This window comes from Myotis davidii, unplaced genomic scaffold (assembly GCF_000327345.1).
Source record: "Myotis davidii unplaced genomic scaffold, ASM32734v1 scaffold730, whole genome shotgun sequence".
Lineage (NCBI taxonomy): Eukaryota > Metazoa > Chordata > Mammalia > Chiroptera > Vespertilionidae > Myotis > Myotis davidii.
In genome coordinates, this window is record NW_006282183.1 from 765731 (window position 1) to 775657 (window position 9927).

The following is a 9927-nucleotide window of genomic DNA, read 5'->3' on the forward strand; positions in this document are numbered from 1 at the left end:
TTTCAGGGAACTCAATCCAATCAAAAAATGGGCAAAGGACCTAAATAGACACTTTTTGAAAGAGGATATTCAGAAACCCAAGAGACATATGAAAACATGCTCAAAGTCACTAATCATCCAAGAGATGCAAATCAAAACAACAATGAGGTACCATCTCACACCTGTCAGATTGGCTATCATCAACAAATAACAAGCGGCAGGTGCTGAAGAGGATGCAGAGAAAAGGAACCTTCGTGCCCTGCTGGTGGGAATGCAGACTGATGTAGCCACTGTGGAGAACAGTATGGAGTTTCCTCAAAAAAACTAAAAATGGAACTCCCATTTGACCCAGTGATCCCACTTCTAGGAATATATCCTAAGAAACCAGAAACACCAATCAGAAAGGATATATGCACCCTATGTTCATAGCAGCACAATTCACCATAGCTAAGATTTGGAAACAGCCTAAGTGCTCATCAGCAGGTGAGTGGGTTAAAAATTGTGGGACATCTACACAATGGAATATTATGCTGCTGTAAAAAAGAAGGAACTCCTACCATTTGCAACAGGATAGATGGACCTGGAGAGCATTATGCTAAGTGAAATAAATCAGTTGGAGAAAGATAAATATCACATGATCTCACTCGTTTGTGGAATATAATCAACAACATAAACTGATGAACAAAAACAGATCCAGAGACAGAGAAGCATCAATCAGACCATCAAATCTCAGAGGGAAGGCGGGGGAGGGTCGGGGGAAGGGGGAGAGATCAACCAAAGAACTTGTATGCACACATATGAGCATAACCAATGGACACAGACACTAGGGTAATGAGGGCATGAGCGGGGGTGGGGGTGCAAAAAGGGGATAAGAACACATATGTAATACCTTAAAGAAAAAAAAACGAAAAAACCCACCAAATTAATTGAGCACAGTACATAAAGAAGTACAAAACTTGTGAGAAAAATTTAATCAGAGAACTTAAGGAGAAATCTATTTACAACCCAACAACTATATCTATAATCAATAAGTAATGTCAATATAAATGCCATTTACAAAAATACACATAGACATTATCCTAACCTCCTCAGGAAGGAGAGATTTCTTAAGGAGATAAACTGAGGCAGTTGTGGAGCAAGAGTTAAGGAGAATAAGCGCTTAAGCACCTAAACTCCTTTACTCTGGTTATATGGCCCACAGAACTGCCCTGTCCCTTTCAGCTTAAATTATCTGGGCATTAGAACCGCCATTGCTAAAATCATGGCACTTGATTTTGTCAACAGGAATCAATATGCCCCAGAAACGTGGAAGCTGCATTTAAGATAGTGTTGGCCCTAACCCAGCACCATTCTCCCGTTATTTGTGCCTATATATTAAAAAAGGGGGGGGGGCATGCCTAAGTTTACTTTCTTAAAACTAAATAACGTTGCCTTGTGGCACTCATATTGTATCTATTACACATTTCACTTCAAAACCTCATCTCCCCTAAACCCTCTTCAACACGCTTGAAGTAGCACAGCCAAAGGGAAGGAATTTTCTATTTAACTAGAGCACTGACATTCTGTTACACAATTCGATCTTGTCTATTTACCTGCTCTCAAAAACACAAGACACTAAACACAAAATGCTGAATGCGTTGAGTCCGCGATGCCATAGGTGTCTGAATGCATCTGTAGCTTCCCTCTCACTCATCAGTGTAATTGTTGCCATGTTATTCCATTTTTTGATTAGTCTAGTCCCTCAAGCTCAATGCTTTTTTCTGGCCCAACATTCTTCTGCTGGTTGTCATGGTGACTGAATTGTTAGAAAGGAGAGAGGCTCTGTTGTCTGTCATTGTTCTGTTGTGGTTTAGGTAACGCAGGAGGCAACACAAGTGAAGTGGATGGACCTTTTTTGCTCTGCATCTTTTCATAGTATTGAAAAATCTCACATAAAAAAGGAGCAAATAGGCTCAACCAAAGAAATAACCAAGCTCTTTCTAAAGGAAAGTGCACATTATTATAACGAGGCAAAATGGCAATAATGATGAACTGAGTAATCTATGAAAAATGCTGCTGAATATTACATTTATTAATAGAACAATTGCTGCAACTTAAACATCACATACAATACCTACCATTTTGCAATTTAGAGTAAATATAGTTTTTTACTATATAACCGTAGCATCAGCTCTTTGATTCTCGAGGCTCTGCTACTTTAACCTTATGTTCTGTTTAGGCCAAAGACAGCGGGTTGAAAGTTAGGACTGAAGCAGAATTAAGAGTTGGGCAAATTTTTCTTTATGGTGGTAAGATAATGTAGGGTCCATTTTTACTTTGGAAATGTGAAAATAATTTTTTAAAGATTAGAGCTGACTAAAATAAAGAACTTTTTATTCAAATGGTAAAAAAAAAAGTGTTTTTGAAGCTAACCAAAATAAATATAATTATTCCTCAATTTAACTTTCAATTTTCCAGATTTTTAAACCAGTAAATGGAGAGATTTATCATAGATAAGTGATAAATGAAGGGCTATATCATAGACAAGGACCAAATAATAAGAGTTCCTATAAAAACTGCTCTTAGTCTTTACAATCATTGTGTTGGTAGACATATCTACCTGCCCTTACCAGTAATTACTTGCATTAGTATTGGTGTAATGTTTTTTCACTATACACTTTTTTTATTTGTTTAATTTTGTAATAACTTAATGTTTATTTAAATGTTTTATTTAATTCTTTTAATCATTCAAAGTTTTAAGTTGGTAGCATTTGGTTAAATAAGATTAAAAAAATAGGAAGATGAAAAAGTTTATTATGAAAAGTTTTCCTCCCGGCCCTGAATTCTATCTAGTTCTTTCTCAATCCTCCACATATAACAATTGTTGTTAGATTTGTTTGTAGTTTTCCAAACTTTCTTAATGCAAATATGAGAAAATACTCACAGAGGTTCTAATTTTACCTCTTGTTTACACAAATGGCAGGCAGCATCCTCCTCACAGTGTTCTGCACTTTTCGCTTAACACTGTATTTCCTTCTTTTTCCAAATCAGAACAGAGAGCTGCCCCCTTCTTCTTTTTCAATAGCACAGTATTCATGGTATAAATGTACTATATCTTATTTAATCAATTTCTGTTGGTGGACATTTAGATTGTTCTCAATATTTTGCTTTTATAATGGACGACCTTGTGTAGTTGTCAATTTTTATATATGCAAATATATGTGAGAGGTAGAACCTGGGAAGTGAATTTGATGATAATTGTCAAATTGCCCTCTATAGACAGCCTGTGTGGCTCAGTGGTTGAGCACTGACTCCTGCACATGAGGTCGAAGGTTTGATTCATAGTCAGGGCACATGCCCTGATTGGGGGCTTGATTCCCATTAGGGGGGAGTGCAGAAGGCAGTCAATCAATTGATGTTTCCATATCTCTATCCCTCTCTCTCTAAAATCAATAAAAACATATTTAAAAATAAAATTTAAAAAAGTGTAAACGCCCTCTGTAGGAGTTATTCCAATTTATACGCTTCCATCAACAGTGTGCAAAAACTACCTGTTTTCCCATTCCTTGCCAACAAAAGGTAATATTAAACTTTTGAAATTCTGCCAATATGATAGGTAAAAAATAGTACCACTCTACAGTTTTAACTTACATTCTATTATTACTGGAGTCAAATATCTCTTCATACATTTTAGAGCTATTTGTATTTCTTTTTGTATTAATCATCTCTTTAGATATTTTGCCCATATTTCTTTTAGGTTGTGGATTTAAAAAAATTGATTTCTAGAAGATTTTTATGTATTTAAAAAATAGTTTTCAAATAGAAAAAGTTGCAAATAGTTTTCCCAACTTGTAATTTGTCTTTTGACTTTACCTATAGAGTTTCTCCATGTAGAAGTTCTGGTTTTTATGTAGCCCCACAAATATTTTATGCCTTTTTTCTTTCATCCTTATTCCAGGGATATAAAGAAATTCTTCCACATATTTTTATAGTACTTTCATGGTTTCTTTTTCTTTTCTTTTTACATTTTTATATTAATGTTTGACCTTTATCTTTGAGAAGGGTATAAGGTACAGATTCAACTTTAGATTTTTCCAGATGGCTATCCAGGTATTCCATTACCAATTATGGAATAATCCATCCTTTCTCCTACTGATTTGAAATGCTCCCTTTAGAGATGCTAAACTCTATTATATTTTCGGTCTATTTCTGGACTTTCTATTCTGTTAACTTGGCCTATGTGTCTGTTCATACATGGAGTGCTAGTAGACTTACCATACAAATACAAACAATCGATAGTATATTACAAGAACTGTACTTATTCTTTAAATGCTCTTAATTATGTCTATTTTCACACTGCAAGCATTTTGACACATTTAGCCACTGCTCACTCTAATTCACCATCCAAACATACATTCCTTCCTTGAATGCCCCAGAAAGTATATCCATTTTTATGTTGAACCAGACATTGATTGTCACTCAAGTCCGGGGAAAACACAGCTGAGACATTGCCAATTTTTCCATTAAAACTACAAACTCAAGAACATATGTTGCAGAGGGTGGGGTGTTCATAAATCTCTGCACTTTCATTCCGCATCTCATGGTGGTTACAGCCACGGAAATCTGTAAAACACTCTGCTCCGGCTTCGGGGGCACTCCAGCATGACTTTAAAGCCCAGCCATGAAACAGCATTTGAAAGGGCACTTACTACATAGTACCCTGGTAAACATATATTTGGATTTTCTTTCATACTGTTTAATGGCATAATATTCAGCAAGGGTCTGTGGCAACCAGCTAGCAACCACAACGGACTCCAAGGAGGAGTACCAGCGCTTGGGAAATTGTGCTTCCCTCCCCACAGCCCATGGGCTGTGGCCGGTTTCATCATCATGTCCAATATTCACAAGCTTGTTGTCTTGTTATTGGTTCAATGTAGTACATTCAGCACAGACTGAAGTTGATTTTCAGTAGCGGTCTATAAAGAATGCTCTTTGGCTGTGATCTTGAGGCTTTTGAGATCAGGCTTCCTTCCCACTTCCACCCCTCCTCCTTCCCGAGCATTTCCACACTGGCGAGAAGATTAATGTCCTCACAACAAAAGATGATTTGGGGAGCGAACCTACCCAATAATCAGAAGTGGCAAGCAAAAGAGGGAAGGTGGTGACCTCTCTCGGTGGCATGAACAGGAAGAAACTGGAGGAGCCTTTCCTTTTGCTGAGAAAGTGCCCAAACCACTCATTGCAGGAAGCGTTTGGCTGCAGATCATTTCTCTGAGGCCCATTATAAAAGGTGAGCAAATCTGAAAGCGCTCCCCACCCTCCCCAATTAGTTCAGATTGCAGTCGACCTTCAAAGATATCCATTGCTGGGGCGTTTTTCTGGTGATGATGCTGGGAAAATAATTTTCTTTTTGAAGGGCTTTCTTTCTATTCTCTCCCCATGGCAACTTTTGAAAATTTGTTAAAATGCACACACGCACACAAGCCTCTCAGGCTGTCCACAAGCTCTCTAGGTGAGTGGAACAAATGGCAGCCTATCAAAGACATGCGCCCAGGACAATTGCACAGTTTTGATCATTTGGGGATCTCACACAGACTCCTCTGGCAGCCCCCACTTCACTGTAAGAATTTTTTAAAAATATGTTTTTATTGATTTTTTTTTTAAGAGAGAGAGATAGAAACATCAATGATGAGACACAAACATTGATCGGCTGCCTCCTGCATGCCCCCTACTGGGGATGAAGCCTGCAACCTGGGCATGGTGCCCTGACTGGGAATCGAACCGGTGACCTCTTAATGCACGGGATGATGATCAATCCATGGAGCCTTCCCAGACAGGCAGGATTTTTTTTTTAAGTACAGAACAAGATAAGGTAGGGTGGGACCAAGTTGTTTGTTTATTTGTTTAATCAAAAAGTAGTTTGGCCTGACTGCTTTTTCAAATTGACAAGAGAGAGTTCTTACTGTGCCAGTACCTGCAGAGCAATGGAAGGAGGGAAGCTAGGACATCGATATATTTAGGGTGTCTGTGCATTTGTCATATGGCTGAATTAAGTAGCTGACACTAGAAACCAATAGGACAGGGGCTTCTGGAAAAGATAGTACCAAGGGTTTGAGGAAACCATGGATGACTCAGGACTGCTGGGATATGTTGGTATTAGTCATAGCACCCAAGTCATGATAAGACTCATTGTATCAACAGGAATCATTCCCAAATAGACTTATAGTTAACTGACCCCATGTGATGACAGAAATCAGGCACAGTTTTTGGTAAGCACTTGCCTCATTTTAAGCATCCCAACTTCCTACTGATGTCTCTGTTCTGCATTCCCTTATTTTAAAATGTCCTTTATGTATAAATAGAGAAGAAGACAAAAGCTGTAGTGTTGTATAATTTCTGGGAAGGGGGAAAATGGCTGTTTCTATTTTATCTTTCCTGCCTCGACACAAGAGTGTTATGCGGAGAATTAGTGGGGCTAGTACTTAATGGCCATGCCAGGAATTGGAAGCAACACCTGTGGACCAGAATTTAAATCCCATGGACAGTTTTTCTTGATGTTTTTACAGAGCATGAATGAGGATTAATTTAAAAATAAGCCTTGCATCCTATTTAAAAAGATGAGAAGGAGCTGGATGTGTGTAAATGTTTGGATTAAATATGACCAAAGACTGCACTGTATTTAAATGGCTTAGCACTTTGAAAATGATGGAATCAGGCTTCATAATGGTGTGAGCTTCTACCTAATGGAACTAAATTTGCAATATAGGTGCATAGTGGGAAAGAAGGGCAGACGAGTGGCGGTGAGCATCTAAGACGGCACCAAAGAATGAAACATATCGAGTTTAATGATTGACCTTATTGGAGGCTTTCTGCTCTGACAATGAAGATGTGAATTATCCTATTATTATAAGCAGATGGATCATCTTATTAATGCACCCTAGCCTTTCACAGTTTTATTTAACGTTAAATTAGATTGAACAATTTCAATAACATGCTCCCATCCCTTAAAGGAAACAGAAGCTGACACCCAGACTATTTTCCGTGTAGCTTTATATATATATATTTTCCTTCCCAGTGGCACATTTTCCGCTCTGTCACACTGTAATGCTTTGGCTTTCATTTGGATGTAGCTGAGGTGTCGTGGAAGTTTCTCTGTAAATTCCTTCAAATCTGGAGGCGCTGAAGGAGATTTTAAGAGGCTGTGCTCCTCTTAATGATTCCACAGGGAACAGCTTCTTTGGAATTCAGATTCTGACACTGTCAGCCACTTGATAGCCATTGCTACAAGGAGCAGCAGATGAGCCATAATCAAATGTTTTCTGAATTCACCCCTAGTACAATTCTCCCCTTAAACCAAAATTAGGCAGTGAGTAATATTTGTTTAAAAACACTTACCAGGCGCCTGCTTAATACTATAAACGCTATCCTGGCAAAGCCTTTGCACACAAAGGAAACATTTCACTGGAAGGTCAATATCTGCAACCACTGAAAGGAATGGAGCTGTTTCAAAGTCTCCGACAAAGGCTTCTGTCTCAGCCTCCATGCCACTATTTTTTTTTGTTTGTTTCCCTTCAGCATATTTTAGGAACTAATCAGCTTTGTAAAAGGTACCACTGTTGATCTACTGTTTGTCTAGGTCTTCATTGCAGCTCCTTAAAAGATAGAGTGCAAACAAAGCAAGAATTAAGGTCATTCCATTTAAATCCTTCAGAAAGGAAGGCAAGGGCTACGTTATTGCTGAAGACTACAGAGAGAAGGGCTTGAGGAATCCAGGATAAAAAAAGAAAAACAAAAACAAAAAAAACAACCACCACAAACCCTCACTGTTTATTACTTGCCAGCCTCTGAGCAGCCCCCATCCCATATTTGTGCAGGGATTACCCTCCCATCTTTGGAGATTAATGGAAGCCCAAACAAGTCCCTTGCCCACAGTCTACCCTGCTCCAAAGCACATTCTCCAAGAAGGTGGAGCTCAGAGTGCACTTGGGGGACATGGAGTGGGATGAGGCTCATCCCCCCGCCTGATGTGCTTACTCCTCCAGCTGCTAGAGACACAGGCAAACATCACTGTCGCAGGGAATCCCCGTTCACGCAGGAGCAAAACTTCGTCTTAGGAGGCGGAAGCTATGCCCATGACAATCTTAACATGTATCAGATTTAAAACACGAAGGGAAGCAAAAATAAAAATAAAAATCCACGTAAAAGCATCACAGAGCCGGAGAAACTAAGATGGCGGCAGAGACAAAAGCATCACAGAGCCATGTAATACTGGCCCCTTTCTTCCTTCTACAATTCTGATCAAAGCCCTACCGCCCATATTTTGAGACAGAAGCCACCTGAAGTGTACTTAAATTTAAAAAGTTGCTGCTGTAGTTGCCCATTAAGTATCACTATAAGATATTAGTCTTAAACTTTTTAAAATGTGGCAATGGGTAAATCTTTTTAAGTGAATGATGCACTGTAAAGTTTTGTCTTTAAAGTAAGGTTAAGAAGCAAAAATCGCCATCTCTAGCCAACAGAGATGCAGATTCTTAATTCCTAGTAGTTAGCAAGGTTGGACACAATAAATGTACAATTAGTATTTGTTGCATGAAGAAAAGGTTTAGTATTTTGACTGCTTTAATGATAATAATTGTTCTTCTTTCTTGGGCATTTACAATGTGCCTTGTAGTATGCTAAACACTTTGCTTATATTGTCTAATTTAATCCTAAAATCAACATCATGTGGTTAATATCCCTATTTTACAGATGAGGAAAACCAGAGTTCATTGAAGTTGGGTCACTCATAACTTCCCTTAAGCCCGAGGCCACGTAAGTAACCAATAACGAAGTCCACCTGCAGGGCTGTGTTGTCTTGCTCTGGCCCCTCTGTTCCTGAAGTTACACTGCTTCCCCTTCAAAGCAACATTTCTTAGTTGAGTTTAGAAAATACTCAGTGATTATCCCAGATTCAATGTCATTTTGTTGGATGAATGAATTATCTTCAGAGAGAATAAGAGTGTCACCTTTAGCCAAGGTATGTGATGAGAAGAGGATGTCTTCATAGTGGCTTTAAATTTTGTACTCAGCTACCAGAATAATTTAGCTACTCACAAAATATAATGACAACTTCGTTGGTGCCTTATTGAAAGTCATGTGAACAGAGTTCATAAAAGGAAAAAAGCTCCTTCCTGAAGGGATATCTCACCTCTCCCAGTGACCACACACACACACACACACACACACACACACACAGAGAGAGACACACACACACACAGACACACAGACACACACACAGACACACACAGAGACACACAGAGACACACACAGACACACACACAACAACACACACACAGAGACACACACACAGACACAAACACATACACACAGTGTCACATTTTTCCAGGCAGGATGAGATCTGTTTGCAAAGCCTTTGGCATATGGTAGGTCTGCCTGACTTTCTGTTGTGTTTGATTATGATTGGCCTAGTTAATTCATTTCATTGTATGTTCACTCCTCTTTGGAAACTGAACAGGATTAAATTGCATTTTTAAAGCCTTAGCAAATCACGGTGTGATTTAAATTAGAATAAAGACAAACATTCAGATCTTTTTTGAGGAAATCCTGGCCCTGCAGAAGGGTTTGTCCATAGACTCTTAAACTACCTTTTGGCCATTAGGATGCCCAGTTCTAGGTATATTAACTACTCAGTAATAAATGTGAAATCCATAATCAAAGACTAAACAGAGTGAAAAGCCATATGTGAAATTATTGTTTCCTCTTAAATAATTCTAAACCTCCATTTTAGCAAGTAGTCTAATTTATTCCTCCTCCAAACTCAATTAACTTACAAACTAGGTCAAATTGGACTGAGTTATATCCATGTAAGTTCTTAAATTTCCTTCTTCTGAGGAAAGTGTTAGAAATATATATCTAAGTCAGTAATAGTAAACTAATAATTCCTGGAATGTTAAGCTAAGGGAAACTTGC